Source organism: Micropterus dolomieu, linkage group LG20 (genome assembly GCF_021292245.1).
Source record: "Micropterus dolomieu isolate WLL.071019.BEF.003 ecotype Adirondacks linkage group LG20, ASM2129224v1, whole genome shotgun sequence".
Classification (NCBI taxonomy): domain Eukaryota; kingdom Metazoa; phylum Chordata; class Actinopteri; order Centrarchiformes; family Centrarchidae; genus Micropterus; species Micropterus dolomieu.
Window position 1 is genome coordinate 3019093 of NC_060169.1, and position 10737 is coordinate 3029829.

The 10737-nt window shown below is 39.6% G+C and overlaps 1 long non-coding RNA gene across 1 annotated transcript in view; it reads right to left on the bottom strand.

The window, feature by feature from the left end:
- Positions 1 to 2553: 2553 nt before the first annotated feature.
- Positions 2554 to 10737, bottom strand: part of LOC123959432 — a 30178-nt gene continuing 21994 nt past the window's right edge. The window contains exon 4 of the long non-coding RNA XR_006822295.1: positions 2554 to 2662. This is a non-coding gene — a long non-coding RNA (uncharacterized LOC123959432). The remainder of the gene's footprint in view (positions 2663 to 10737) is intronic.

Consider the following 10737-nt stretch of genomic DNA (forward strand, 5'->3'; position numbering starts at 1 on the left):
CTGTCTTGATTACCTAATGTGTCTCACCTCTGTTTATCACCCTACCTGTTTGTGGGCATTTATAGTCTGTTGTTCATTTGCCTTAGTTGTTTTGTTTTTTTATTTCACCTGCATGTTCTTCCTGGAAAATTGCTTTTCCTTTTCACTGTGGACTTGTACCGTGTGTTTGGATGATTTTGCTTTTGTCGGGAGAGCTTTATTTGATTTCTTGGACAAACCGATCCTCCCTCACTTAGTGTCTGCATCTGGGTCAAAGGCTAAGTTCAGACTGCAGGCCTTAATTTTTCCCTAGATTTTTTTTGGTTGACAGTTCACGTTACTGCTTAAATGTGGCCCGTATCAGACTCCAGTGTGAACTATCCATGGCCTGAAAGTGACCCGCATGCGCAGAAAATAACACAACGTCACACGCCGGCTACAGGAGTAAACAAGGAGCAACAGAGGTTAGCTCCTGTTAGCCCACAGAAGACCCCCGTTTTTTTATTGTCCTCTCACGGGTCACATTTCTCCCGAATTATGAGAAGTGTTCACAACTTTCTGTTCTTTTCATTACGGTTTCTGGCTCTGGACAACGCAACTGTCCCACAACTCAGTCCCTCTGTCTCTCTCTCTCCCCCCACTGTGTCAGCTTGGACAAATAGGATGCACATAACTCAGAAGAGAGCTCGCGGTCTGGTGGATTTCAGGTGTAAGAAAGGGAATTTGTGAGCAGATGATAGCGAGGTAGAGGAGAAAGAGAGCCACATGTTTAATAATGGCCTTTGTGAAGCTTTTTCATTCACCGCGGCTCCGTCTACAGCAGAACTGCGACAACAGCTGCTCTAGAGTGACGTCAAAGTCGCATCAATTCCGACCTGAGTGTCCCAGACTCAGGTCGCATTTAAAAAGATCCGATCTGTGTCGGATTTGGACCACATATGGAAGTTGCCCAATTCCGGACTGGAAAAGATCAGATTGCATGAGACTTGGCCGGTTCACACTGTCATAAAAAGATCAGATCTGAGTCACGTATGGGCAAAAAAAATCTGATCTGCAGTCTGAACGTAGCCAAAAGATCCCTTTTCCGTGCCTCTGCACTAGGCAACTGTGACACATAAATACTTTCATAGTTGGAAAAGCCATCTTCAGAATGCGTATACAAAATGTAATGCATATATTAAAGAATTTGTGCTAATTTCTCAAATTGTGTTGTGTGTTTTGGCTGTGTTGGCTCGCAAGTTAACAAGAAACATTGGCTGGTTTGCCTTCTTCTCTGAAATTAAAAGGTCGATACAAACTGTATCTCTGCACATCCAGTGTAGTGTAAATGCTCGGAAGGTTTTTAGCCTAGCTTAGCAAAGGCTGGAAGCAAGCGGAAGGTAGTTTGGTAGTCAGAGGTAGTTTGTTGCAAGGCTAGCAGTGGGGTAAGCCATCTTGGAATAATGTATAAACACTCCCAAGTTATAATTACAAGAGTTCTTCCCATTGTGCGGACATGGCGTGAATTCAGTATAGGCTCGGCTAAACACATAAGAAGACAACCAAGCGTATTTTTCCAAAGGCTTAAGTGTTTCTTCAAGTCTTTTTGTAGGGGAGAGCGGGTATGGTTGTAACACTTACTTGCTCCAGCAACTAAAACTCGCTAAATGTTTTAGCTAGAGTTCTCAAACTTTTATGAAAAGTACCCACATTTGTTCACTACAAATGGCACCCGTTCAATCCTCTACAAGAATATCACAGACCTCGTAAGGTGATGATGTCAAATGCACTGTGTTCCCTTTGTTACCACCTACCGGGTAGCAAGAATAGATGCCAGACCATATGTTATGCTTCAAAAACAGGTATAGCGAAATAAAGGAACAATGTTTCTCGCTCACTGTGTCCGATGACTCGCGGTCATGTATGTCTATGTAAATTTGTCTATAGAACAAACTTACCTAACAGTATACTTAATAAATATTACTACATTGTACTTACTTAAGGAATATAATCTTTGTACATCCTTAGTCACAGTCAGTGCTTGAAGTGTGCCGCTACTCACCGGTGGACAGTAATATTAAAATCAAGAAAGTCCCTAGTTTTATGTATCGTGGATCGTTGTGACACTTTTTAAAGTAGTGTTAAAACCCAAACCACCCCTGTCAGCCAATGTTTAGTTAGCTTTATTAACATAGTGGTTTGAAATTAGAATGGAAAAAATGCATCACATGTTGCCTGAGAAACTACATTTCAATCTGATATAAGTCAAACAATTTTATCTGCAATAGTATAGATAGTAAACAAAATATTGTCTTGGTTAAAAAATGTACTTTCTGACCTCAAAATCAGTTTTTTCTCGACTAAGAAGGTAAATACTGAAATGATCACATGACTCCTATCTTATCTCTAATTGGTAGAATTGGTGTTGTTACAACTCTCCCCATGTTACAGCCATACCCGGTCTCCCCTTTACCTAATGTTCAAAACAAGGAGCATTTCCAGAGATAAATGCTAGTTTCAATTAGAACTGAAGGAACAATTCATACCAAACATCAGTAACCTAAAATGTTACCAGGAGACACAAAATTCAACTTACCTTGAGCAAAACGGAGCGCGGTGAATTATAATCTGTTGTGAAACTGAACTCTAGCTCAAGAAAAAGACTCCCGCTGGATGACAATGGTGGGACTGGACCTCAGGCTACCTGTGTTTAAGACAGAGAGGAACACACTAAGAACAAAGATATGAAATATGTATGTTCTTTTCTTTAAGGGATTTTGAAAACCGAAGAAAATCTCATGAGTTGGATGGTTTTCACTCCACATGCTGTATCCCAAATGTTGCATTGCATCGTCTTAATCATCACCTTCTAGTTAGATGCACCTGAGGATACCAAAACTGCAGAGAATTCATTTCCTCAAATTAATTCAATTTCAGCACATACAGGTAGGAGCCTCCATCTGATATTCCTTAGGATTAGTCCGAGAGATAATTCAGAACCATCAAACATTCAGTCAGCAGTGGTTTTACCTGAGCTCTGCCATATTTTATCACTGCAGCTCATGAAAAGTAAAAAACAACCAAAGGACTGCAGAGCTTTGAACTCTATAATATGTGTGTAATGTATGTGAATGTGTGCCTGCTTTGTGTTCATTGGGTGCTGTTTCTCATAAGCAGCAACTCACAGTGACAGAAAATCAATAAAAACACTGTTATTGTTAGTCAAACAACATTTCCCCGGCCCTGATAAATGTCTCAACATCGGGGGTTTTGCAGTGCAGAGCTGTCAGACAGTGAGCTTACACAGAGCTGCCAAAATGTGGTACAGACACTGGTTTTATGAGTTTATAGAGGAAGAGGATATGATGTATTATAGTATACAGCATTGGTGAAACAGAGACATACGCCAAAATAACCCTATTATAATGCACTACAAAATACCCACTTCTTACAAAAGAGTCATCCTATTTTATCTTTATGCAACATAGGCACAGAAAAAGTTGGTCATTTAGTTAATCTGTTACTCAGATAGGAATCATTCTGGATCTGCTGGTTTAAAACGTGGACACTTCTCATATCAATATGATTTTCTTGTTTACTTAATGTATGTACAAATTTATCCATTTTTGCATTAATCAGAATTCTCACTATATCATAAGTCTACATCTGACAAATACTTAGATAGGCCTACTCACGTGTTTTGTAAATAAGTGCAAATGTGTGGCGCGCTAAAGGATTAAAGTGAGATGCTATTTTACCAACAATTTTTTGTCAGCATCTGCCTGGTTTTTCTGGATAGGGCGCCGCCATGCTGAGTTTTTGCAACCAGCGGCACCGAACGTGACCATATTTGGACGAGACGGTGGAGCTAACGGCCGTGTGGGAAGCTAGCTAGCTTGCTTAGCTAGGTGCATCTGTATGTCAGAATAACTCATTTTAACAGGGCTGACAATGAGAAAGTGAACAGCCAACTCCTAATACGTTTTTTCAGCGGCGCTGGTTAAATTTACACAGTGCCGTGGGTACGAGTCACTCTAGCCTGAATCCCGCCCTAAAGCCTCCCCTGCTTCCTGGTCTATTTTCCTCTAAATGGCACCATGATTTACTAAATGAACATCATGCTGTGTTGAAGAAGACTTGAAACTAGCGACTGAGACCATAAACTCATCAAGAAAGTGTTTACTGAGGGAATAAATCAGCTGAGAAGTAGAAACATTTTACCATCATTTCTAATGGAACAGGACTTCTTTTTGGAACCAGAGGAGTCGCCCCCTGCTGGCCGTCCAATAGAATGCAGGTTTAAGGGACTTCCGCGTTGGCCTCGCGTCTCCCACCGGAAGCTTCCCGCTTGGTTTTATCCTGATAACTTGTCCTACACGAATGAATAAAAGTCTGTTTCTCACTATATAGAATATGTTTCTATCCAAATGTTTAAAGTTGTCAAAACAATATGCAAATCAGTGTTCTTTCCTTTAACAACCAGTGTGCAGATCTTCCAAACAGGGCGCAGAACCCCTTCTGTAACTCTTCTGTAAGCAATATTCTGGCAATTCATTGCTGCTTCCCACCTAATGTGGTATTTGTGGGTCTTTTATGAAGAGGTTTTTTTCCTCTGGCCACACATAACCCAGTGTTTTTGTCAGCAGAAATACGCTGACCTTAATCATAGAATCTCTCTGTCAGTACATAGAGGCTGCGTCCATAATCACTACTCCCTATGTAATGGACACTTATAAATAAATAAATAATCATCATAGTGTAGACTCACAAGACAGTGGTTCTTGCTTAGATAAAATCTGTCACATTGCATTGTTTTTCTTCATTTCTTGTTCCATTGTGGGGATTTTTGAGAGCGCTATATAAAACGCACAGATTTCACAATCAGAATTTTAGTGCTCAAATAATATGGCGGACGGTAAATGTTGTATATTATATGATGAATAGGATGCGATTTTGTACATCATTTTACACATTTTTGCTTTAATTCAAAGGTGAACACGAGGTGACCGGAAATAAGGAAAGAGAGAGTCCCCGGCTGGAATCAAACCGGGAACATTGCCATTACAGTACGCCACTATTTTTTCAGTCAGACTTGAACTACAATTTCTCAGTGGGCTGTTTGACTCCATTTATTGTTCCCTCCATCCCAACAAGTCTTCCAGTCGATTCCACTAGTGAAAGCCGGTCCACATCAAGATGTCATCGGTTACCAATTGGGTTCAACCATCTTCATTTGTCAAAATAAAAATAAAAAAAGGCTCTACCTTATATGTTTCACTTTGAGACTGGAGATGTAACTGACTGGTTATCCACAGATTATAAACTGTGGTCTACTTCCAGCGCTGGTGCTGTTGCCTTAGCAAAAAGACAAGCTGACAGCACACCACTTCTGTCAGACTGCAGTCTTTTTGTGTAAAGATGTTTATTGGTTATCTACATGAGCCGTGTACTTCTATTGGTAGCTTTATGAAAAATAATATAAATTATTTGATGGGAACAATAAAAGAGATTCATTTTGTTCATGAGGCACTATTTGCCAACTACAGTTGAACTCCATTTTTTTGTTTTACAACATTTTAGCGTCTGTGAAGTGTCTATCAGTGTGGTTATTTGGATGGTCAGCTGCAGAAACAGTCTAATAATGGCGATAATGATGGAACCTGATATGCTCCTTTAAAATACTGACATTTCAGAAATAGTTTTCTTTGCTTTTCCAGTTCTGTGCCTCCCAACAACTATAAATGTTCCAGCCAGTTGCTTGAACTTCATGGTAGAGAGTTTCTGCTCTGATCTGCATTGTTATCTCTCAAACTTCAGACAAATATGTTCCATTGAAATTGACGTTCAGTCAAATCATGTTACTGAATTATTACAAAAACCGTCTTTTAAAAACATCTTTCAAAAGAAACAAAAACCCACTTCTTAATTCAATTTGAAATGTTTTTCGATGGCGTTGAAAACTTGAATTAAAATATGTCTGCTTTTGACTTTTTGTTGATTTGTAATTCTTTGTTAATATACAATTCTACTGGGACCTTGTGGTGTTATTCTGCGTGGGTCAGCGACAATGAAAATGAAGAAAAAGCCACGCGGGCTCTGACAGTGCTGTATACATGCATTATGAGAAAAGCATGAAAATCACAAAACCAGATATTCAATGGAAATAATGAAGAATAATGTCACTGTAGCTACAGAGGAGGGGAAAAAACCTATAGGTCCAACAGTCTGGGTTTGATTTACCTCAATTAATACACAAACATGTCTTTCTCTGATACAACTTAGTCATTGCACGGTACATCGGATATATGCACCCTCTATTGAACGCTTAGCAAAAAGGTCATCATCCCTCACAGTTATTTAACAATGCGGATTCCAGGTTTTTCCCACGTAACGAGCCACCAGAGTTTATTCACATAAACATCCAGGTCCAAAATGTGCCACACGCTCTGGCTTTTGAGCTACCAAATGTAAGAGTAAAGCCATCTGCAAACATACAAACCTTTAATATGTGACTCGACGCTTCATTGACCAGTGTACTCCCCTGCGGCCAATACTCAGCTCCACCGTGATGGAGAGTTACAGTTTGCTGACAGTAAAAAGAGACCAGTCGATCTCCTCACAGGTCTCCCGGGGCTCCCTGGTCTCTTTGGTAATCTAAACTAAAAAATGATGGCAAGGCAGCGCAGAGTCTACCGCATATGAGACAGTTTAAAGGTCCTCTCACGTCAAACACACTCAAATGCAACCAAATGTGTGAAATGATCCTTAATTGTTAATAGGATAGGGCGCACGTGGTTTAACACGCCTCAGCTACATAAGAAAGATGCTTTATTTGTTCCAGCAATGACAACAGACCCAACAGAATTAATTCATTTATTAAATGGTTCATGCAAGAAATATTAACACTACCTCAGATCTTTCAGGAGCAGAGTCCTGTTATCTTCTATCACATATATTAATTAGTCATGAGCACTGTGAAAGTACAGGATTTTGTTCCCCCCCTACAACCACATCTGACACTAACAGGGAGCGTACCTCACAAACCAGAAGATGACCTTCAGCGAGAAAGAAAGGAAGAGAGAAAACTAATTACTCGTTCGGAGATAATACAGTCATTTTAATGATAGAGAAATGTGTAAATGATAAATGATAGAGAGATTACTAAGAAACACTTTTAGGTCCACACTTTAGCTGTACATGGTGTCACAATCCTGGTCTCAGTCTGTCTTTGTTATTTTGCCTTGTCTGTTTTGTGTTTTGATTCTTGTTTCAATGTGTTTCATGGTTGTTGGATTTTCCTGTCTTGTTTTAGGGGTTTTGTTCCACGTTTCCTCTGTTCAGCCTTGTTTATGTTTATTTGCATCTTCAGCTTAGTTCAGTTCCATCTCTTTCTGTGTTATTATTTTAGTTTTTGTCTGTGTCAGTTATTTGTCTTGGTCCTTAGATGTGTTTACTAGTTTTTTCCCCTTTTTGAGTCACATGTATTCAGTGTTTTGTTTTACTCATCCTGATCCGGTGTCGTTTGTTCTGGTTTTTGTCCACTTGTCGGTCTGTCTTGTCCGTGTCCTCATCTGTTTCTGTCTTTGAGAGTTGCATGTTCAGTCCATGTCTCGGTGTCATGCTCTGTGTCCTGTTTTGTTTTGAAGTTGTCATCTGTTTGTCTGCAGCTTGTTTCCTGTCTTGTCTTGATTACACCACATTCCCTCCCTGCTCGTTAGCCAGTGTATAAATGTTTGTAATTCCTGTTCTGTTCTTGTTGGTCTATTGTTGCGTCTCATGCGCTGTCTTTTGTCATCCCCTGCTTGTTCCTGTGGACATTTCGATTTTCATCTTTGGATTGTGTTTTTATGACTCCCCCCCCCCGTTTGGACTTTGCTTTACATTTTTAGATTCTCAGTAGGGCTGAACGATTATTTGTTTTCAAATCGAAATTGCGATTTGAAAGAACGCCATTAGCTAATCGTGAAGACAACGATTAAAATGTAGGTTAATCATACAGCGAATCTGACCCGTCATGACCCCTCCTGTTATGGTCCTACTCACCAATCAGAGCGAGCACAGGAACGAAAACTAGAGGAAAACGTGAGATAATGCATCTGACTTCCTGCTTCATCTGCTCTGTGCTGCTTGATTGGAAGTGAATATTGAACTATGAAGCAAAACTTCATTTAAAAAAAAATAAAAAAATGTCAAATCTATTGGTAATCAAAATATCTGGTAATTCGATTTTTTCCCCCAAATCATTCAGCCCTAATTCTCAGTTTGGATTACTTGTTATATTTAGACTTGTTTGAACTCTGCCACTCCCAGTAGTATGTAAGCTTTTTGTTAATAAATCTCTGCAACTGTTCCTGCACTGCTCCTGTGTCTTGCATCTGGGTTCTCAACATGTTCACATACTCTGCAAACCCTGATACATGGGCTGACTCACCATCGCCCTTCAAGTGCAAGGCTTTAGTTATAAAAATCCAGAGACAGCAGTCACGAGCTTGTGTACATGAGCAGCTGTTATTCCAGTGGTGGAGTTAGTGGACCACATCCTCAGTGACCCACAAGAAGCGACCTCGCTCTCTGCGGAGTATCTTTAAGAGCTACGCTCAATTGGCAATGCGCCAATCTGTGAAATCACCCTAATCCGTCCATTCACCCTTCATCTTGCCTTGATCAATAGTCACCTATGGGCGAAGGGGAGGTGAGGATGGAGAAGGGGTATTGATGGCCATGGAGCCCGGTCAATAAATTGATCACTTTAGCTCTTTCTATCTTTAAGACCTGCTATTTTTGTTGATTAAAGGGTTCTTGCAGATGGTTTTCAAATATTAGTCTTATTAAACTTGCAAAACAGGCTCAACAAAAGCCAGAAATCTCTACAGGTCAGAAAAACTACAAAGTGGGAACTTTATTAGAATAATAATGCGTGACTTCTATTTTTTATTTTTTTCTCAACAAATCTAATGAGAAGACCCGCAGGGGTTTCACTAATCATTTACAATGCCAACCTTCACTCCCTCTCCGCACTTAATATTATGTAGCACCATACATAACATGAGCGGTCTCAAGGGGGTAGTGTCCGAGTGGAGCAGAAGACTTCAAAAGGGACATATCTGCCCTTCAGACTTCACAAATACTATTCAATGACAAATCCACTGGCACTTAGCCATCGGCCTAACTGCCAGTGGGGACAGCGTTTTCAACAAATTGCCATATGTGATTAGAAAGTGAGATCACCGGTGTCTTCAATATCCATAAAAAAATCATTATATATATCACAGTTTAAGTTAGAGTGGTTTTGCAATATGCTTTTATTTCTGATGCTTGTTCTCGCAAACCACGGAAATATATGGGAACAGTGGAACGTCACTAAACATGGCAACTGGGATTCCCCTGAGGGGAAGTGAACGAGGACTTTTTAAACCACTACAGAGAGCCCAAGTCACGCGCTTCCGCTTCCGCTTCCGCATCCCATGGGACCTTATTTCGTAAATATGTACGGTAGCCAATGGTGAGTGACAACTTACTTTTTTGTCCTGTTTGAATTGACAACAACAAATGATTTCTGTCTGTAACGTTATATTTTTAAATGACGTACATCTGAAAAGTGTTTCATTCGTCCTGGTGTCGTGCCGAGAACTGATGTTTGGTAGGCCTATGTGTAATATCTATGTTTATATTTGGAAAACGGACTGTAGCCTAATTAACACGACTTACTGCCAACTTAGATATAAAATGAAGACCATTTTGCTATTATCCTTATGGCATTATTTTACTTGCTGTGTAGGCCTACCAACCAATCCACTCTTTTTTACCTGTTAAAATACCTTTAAATGGCCTGTACAACTCATAAAATGCAGTATTTCACTTGACAGAAAATGATTGAAGCCTTTTGTTATTGACTGAAAGGTTTTTTCTGCCCTGAAATTAGTTGATTTCATTCAGAAGAGTTATATTTGACAGATTATAGCTCACCTAGTACTTTTTACCTCTTAAAATACCTTTAAATGGCCAATACAACCCATAAAATGCACTAGGCTGTTTCACTTGCCAGAAAGTGATAGAAGAGACTGGGCAATACAGCTCCAGCAGACGGCACCTGCTCTCCTCTAACGTTAGCTTCAGTTTGTGGTGTTTGTAATTATGTTTTTTTTTTTTTACTTATACCTCAACAGTTTTACATCAAACTGTGACTTTCTTGAAATTTAAATGTACATTTTAAATTGCCCATCATCATGCTACCGTACATATTTTTTCCAAAGTAAGGTCCCATGGTGGTCCACCGGAAGGGGAGGGACTGAAGGCTCTCTATAAACAACACAAAAACAAAAATGTGTTTCAATACTTTCCTACTTCCTTGACTGACTTCTGTCTGCGGCACTCACACATTGGCCAATGGTTCCAACTGAAGTGGTAAATCTTCAAAAACTGGTCAAATTCTTAAAACTTTTTAAATTTAAACTCAAAAAGGAGTAAATAGTACATTTGTTACTACTTTGAGCCGCAGATTAATACAAATTTGTAGTTCTAGTATTTACAGCGACAGGACAGTGCAACAGTGTGGCTCACTGGTGTGTATTTTATAGTTTTATGACGACAACAATGGAGATTTATGGCTCAGAGGAAGCAGATATATCAGGCTTTGTATACAGACACAATGCTTGTTGGTAGATACATTAATTGTTTTGTCATTTTTTAATAGGATTTGTGGACTATAAAAAAAAAAAATCAGGAACATTTCTAGCCTTAATCTTTGAATAAAACCAGCACTGAGCACACATGGGTCAT